Source organism: Palaemon carinicauda, chromosome 15 (genome assembly GCF_036898095.1).
Source record: "Palaemon carinicauda isolate YSFRI2023 chromosome 15, ASM3689809v2, whole genome shotgun sequence".
Lineage (NCBI taxonomy): Eukaryota > Metazoa > Arthropoda > Malacostraca > Decapoda > Palaemonidae > Palaemon > Palaemon carinicauda.
Window position 1 is genome coordinate 132,547,426 of NC_090739.1, and position 6,000 is coordinate 132,553,425.

Consider the following 6,000-nt stretch of genomic DNA (forward strand, 5'->3'; position numbering starts at 1 on the left):
GCATTGCTAGAATGTAGCGTTGCTAGAATGTAGCATATCTGCGCATTCCTAGAATGTAGTGTATCTGCGCATTGCTAGAATGTAGTGTATCAGCGCATTGCTAGAATGTAGCGTATCTGCGCATTCCTAGAATGTAGTGTATCTGTGCATTGCTAGAATGTAGTGTATCTGCGCATTGCTAGAATGTAGCGTTGCTAGAATGTAGCGTATCTGCGCATTCCTAGAATGTAGTGTATCTGCGCATTCCTAGAATGTAGTGTATCTGCGCATTGCTAGAATGTAGCGTATCTGCGCATTCCTAGAATGTAGTGTATCTGCGCATTGCTAGAATGTAGCGTATCTGCGCATTCCTAGAATGTAGTGTATCTGCGCATTCCTAGAATGTAGCGTATCTGCGCATTCCTAGAATGTAGTGTATCTGCGCATTGCTAGAATGTAGTGTATCTGCGCATTGCTAGAATGTAGCGTTGCTAGAATGTAGCGTATCTGCGCATTCCTAGAATGTAGTGTATCTGCGCATTCCTAGAATGTAGTGTATCTGCGCATTGCTAGAATGTAGCGTTGCTAGAATGTAGCATATCTGCGCATTCCTAGAATGTAGTGTATCAGCGCATTGCTAGAATGTAGTGTATCAGCGCATTGCTAGAATGTAGCGTATCTGCGCATTCCTAGAATGTAGTGTATCTGCGCATTGCTAGAATGTAGTGTATCTGCGCATTGCTAGAATGTAGTGTATCTGCGCATTGCTAGAATGTAGCGTTGCTAGAATGTAGCGTATCTGCGCATTCCTAGAATGTAGTGTATCTGCGCATTGCTAGAATGTAGCGTTGCTAGAATGTAGCATATCTGCGCATTCCTAGAATGTAGTGTATCAGCGCATTGCTAGAATGTAGTGTATCAGCGCATTGCTAGAATGTAGCGTATCTGCGCATTCCTAGAATGTAGTGTATCTGCGCATTGCTAGAATGTAGTGTATCTGCGCATTGCTAGAATGTAGTGTATCTGCGCATTGCTAGAATGTAACGTTGCTAGAATGTAGCGTATCTGCGCATTCCTAGAATGTAGTGTATCTGCGCATTGCTAGAATGTAGCGTTGCTAGAATGTAGCATATCTGCGCATTCCTAGAATGTAGTGTATCAGCGCATTGCTAGAATGTAGTGTATCAGCGCATTGCTAGAATGTAGCGTATCTGCGCATTCCTAGAATGTAGTGTATCTGCGCATTGCTAGAATGTAGTGTATCTGCGCATTGCTAGAATGTAGTGTATCTGCGCATTGCTAGAATGTAGTGTATCAGCGCATTGCTAGAATGTAGTGTATCAGCGCATTGCTAGAATGTAGCGTATCTGCGCATTCCTAGAATGTAGTGTATCTGCGCATTGCTAGAATGTAGTGTATCTGCGCATTGCTAGAATGTAGTGTATCTGCGCATTGCTAGAATGTAACGTTGCTAGAATGTAGCGTATCTGCGCATTCCTAGAATGTAGTGTATCTGCGCATTGCTAGAATGTAGCGTTGCTAGAATGTAGCATATCTGCGCATTCCTAGAATGTAGTGTATCAGCGCATTGCTAGAATGTAGTGTATCAGCGCATTGCTAGAATGTAGCGTATCTGCGCATTCCTAGAATGTAGCATATCTGCGCATTCCTAGAATGTAGTGTATCAGCGCATTGCTAGAATGTAGTGTATCAGCGCATTGCTAGAATGTAGCGTATCTGCGCATTCCTAGAATGTAGTGTATCTGCGCATTGCTAGAATGTAGCGTATCTGCGCATTCCTAGAATGTAGTGTATCTGCGCATTGCTAGAATGTAGCGTTGCTAGAATGTAGCATATCTGCGCATTCCTAGAATGTAGTGTATCAGCGCATTGCTAGAATGTAGCGTGTCTGCGCATTGCTAGAATGTAGTGTATTTGCGCATTCCTAGAATGTAGTGTATCTGCGCATTCCTAAAATGTATATCTACGCATTTCAAGAGTATTGTTACAACTCATCTGCTGAAACTGCAGAAAATATCACTGTTGGGTGACAAGTGCTCATGTCGAAAGGGCATTGCTAGATTGTAGCGTATCTGCGCATTGCTAGAATGTAGCGTATCTGCGCATTCCTAGAATGTAGCGTATCTGCGCATTCCTAGAATGTAGTGTATCTGCGCGTCCCTAAAATGTATATCTACGCATTCCTAGAATGTAGTGTATCTGGCATTCCTAGAATGTAGTGTATCTGGCATTCCTAGAATGTAGTGTCTCTGTGCATTCCTAGAATGTAGTGTATCTGGCATTCCTAGAATGTAGTGTATCAGCGCATTCCTAGAATGTAGTGTCTCTGTGCATTCCTAGAATGTAGTGTATATGGCATTCCTAGAATGTAGTATATCAGCGCATTCCTAGAATGTAGTGTATCTGTGCATTCCTAGAATGTAGTATATCTGCGCATTCCAAGAGCATTGTTATAACTCATTTGCTGAAACTGCAGAAAATATCACTGATCACTGTTGGGTGACAAGCGCTCATGTCGAAAGAGTGCTCTGCCGTGCACAGATACTTCTGTGTGCACTCCCCGAAACAGCAACCAGAACACTGACTCGATTGGTGAAGACTGAACACTTAAGGAACACAATCTGAACATGTATTTACCATACTGTTATAAGAAAGTCAGTAACAAATGTTGTATTATTACAGTGTAAATGTTTATATGAAAGCACTGCCACATTACAGATAATTTTCTTTTTCTTAATAATATGATTACCATAATCTTATCAGTGCATCCTAAACAAATTTTTACAGTGCTCTTGAGAGGGTCAAATTATTATAGGAAGTTACAGTAAAGACTCCATCCTATCAGAAAATCACTTGGTATAGATAGAACATAAATATAAAACTTGGAATAATGTTATAGAAAAATATTATTTTACACTAGAATAAAGCAAAAAAAAATCACTTTTTTTTTTCACTTATATCCATACATACTTTAAGGTACTTATCCAACCATTTGAGACACACTAGAACTCCAAGAAAAGTGTACATAGCCTCATATGAAATACTCTTTTGTCGACTTATAGCTTACAAAAAGCTGTGGTCAAAAATGGCAGCCAAGTTGTGCCAATAACAAATGAAAATTGTGTTTTAAATAACCTCCGAACCTGCTGGTAACATCAAACTAAAGTTACAAGAAGGGGGACCCAACTAGCTCCTTAATTATACCCTAATTCTGATTTGGCCCACGTGCTATGAAGGGAATATGGATGTCTAGTCAGTTACTCTTTAGCTATGGCAAGGAACTCTTAGAGGAGAAGTACACTGCAAATTAAAACCGTTGTTCACTAGTATTGGGTAGTGCCATAGATTTATGGCCTTGCACTGTCTCGGATTAGAGTTCTCTTGCTTGAGGGTACTCTTGGGTACGCTGTTCTGTCTTATTCTTCTTCCTCTTGTTTTGGTTTTTTCTTTATTCTTTAATAACATTTATGTATGACAGATCTAATTTAATGCTGTTACTGTTTTTAAACTATTTCATTTTCATTTTTTAATACTTCTCTTGTAGTTTATTTAATTCCTAATTTCATTTCCTCACTGGACTATTTTTCCTTGTTGGAGCCCCTGGGCTTATAGTATCTTGCTTTTCCAACTAAGGTGTTAGCTTAGCTTGTAATAATAATAATAATAATAATAATAATAATAATAATAATAATAATAATACTATGGAACATGGAACTACTTCCAGTGCTTGTTGTTGTAAATGATGGGATATGAATAAAAGTATCATTTTGATCACAGTAAACTCATGAATGGCAAGAGGCAAGGGACAGTGTCATTGCCCTATCAAGCAGGACAATGCCCTAGAGACTGACCATATATGATCAGCGAGAAAGGTCCCTCTCTACACAAGCTACGACCAAGGAGGGTCTCAGGGAATGGCATATCTTTAATAATATATATTCGTCTCACATATTGCTAGCAGTAGGGAATCTTTATTTCGTTAACCCAATATGGAAAGAAATACTGGTCCTTCGTCTGTGAAGTTTTCTAAAACTTCTGAAAATCCAACTTTTCTACTCTCTTCCATCTCGATGAATTTATATCTTGCTCTTTTAGGGAATCCGTTCTATTTTCGAGACCTATTATATTTTTCAATGCTTTTCTTTATTTAATAATATTAATTTATTCTTTTTTTTCATTCGCGTGTATTCACAATAGATAAAGGAATATTGAAAACAAATCTATCTCAACTTAGTAGGAGATGAAGACCCTGTGATCAAGTATGATGTTTTCAAATGAACAAAGAAAAGAAAATAAGTATAGAGTCCTCACTTTGTTCACAAATATCGCAGAAATAAATACAGCTTCCAAATAATTATATAATATCACGATAGTAATATACTTTGCATAAATGCCAATTTGATGATATTTGTGTTGTTTAATAATGCAAAGGTAAAGAAGAAAAGTCAAAGATATGACTGCCATTTTTTTTGTTCCTGGAAACTTTTGCATCTTTCTCGCTAGAAAAATTCTGATTCGTCCGAGAAATTTCAACGCGTAAACCGACCCACGTCTACTTATTTAAAGGCTTTAAAGACCGCTCGTGAATGGCAGAGGCAAGGGGCAATGACATTGCCCTAGCAAGCAGAACAATACCCTAGAGACTAACCATATATGATCAGCGCCCAAGCCCCCTCTCCATCCAATCTAGGACCAGGGAGGGCCAGGCAATGGCTGCTGATGACTTAGCAGGTAGACCTATAGGCTCCACCAAACCCCCAAAACCTTAGCTCACAAGGATGGTAAGGTTGCAGACACTAATGGCCCTAACGAGTCTGAGCGAGACTCAAATCCCCATCTAGCAAACACCAGACAGGGACGTTACCAATCAGGCCACAACAACCATAACTTAGTACTGGTAAAGCAGAGTTTGTTATTGTTGTAGTGTGTGCTGGAATTGGAAAGGGGGAGGGGGAGGGGGAGGGGGCCGGGGAGGGAGGGGGAGAGGGCCCAGGAGGGGGAGGGGGAGGGGGCCCAGGAGGGGGGAGGGGGCCAAGGAGGGGGAGGGGGCCGAGGAGGGGAAGGGTGAGAGGGCCGAGGAGGGGAAGGGGGAGAGGGCCCAGGAGGGGGAGGGGGCCGGGCCGAGGAGGGGGAGGGGGAGAGGGCCCAGGAGGGAGAGGGGGAGAGGGCCGAGGAGGGGGAGAGGGCCCGGGAGGGGGAGGGGGCCGAGGAGGGGGAGGGGGAGAGGGGGCCCAGGAGGGGGAGGGGGATGGGTTCAAGTTCGTACTTTCTATCTAAATATTAAGCCATCAATTTGACGGGTTGCGCACACTTGTAAATATAATAGTGTAAGTGTTGTTTTGCGCGCATTTTTTTTTTTTTTTTTTTTTGGTAATAGGAGCAGAAGCTATCAAACTTCCTGACATGGATTACTGTATTTATTTATTTATTTATCTTGAAATTTATGAATGGATTGAGTATCACCTCCCATGCTTTGTTACTATGGGAATATGGCCACTTTACTCCGTGACACGATTGGTTAACAATACTTCTCATATTTCTTCGATAATTTCGAGAAAAGGGGTCACACTTTTATAAATGATAAATTCCTTGATGATCATTGAAGTATAAAATATAGACGTAGTACTAATCTTTATTTATCACATTATCAGCTAGATTTGTTTACAACGTTTTGTAAATATTTATCCGATTGACCATACGAAAATGATGAATTATAAACCACATCGTGAAAACCAGTATTAAAGTATAAATTTATGTATTATAAATATATATTTGTATAAATAATCGTGTAAAACTGTATATCTTCTTTATAAGATTAAAAAAAAATCATTGAGAAGTATTCTAGACCTCATTAACAGTTAATTTGTTGGGCCTCATAAAACAACAGATTAATTCTTATCTGAGATGAAGAATGTATAATCTTTGTTGCATTGTACTTATGAATTTAAAGGTTTAAAGGTCACGTCATAAGAGACGAACAGTATATTGGGAGGAGAGTGA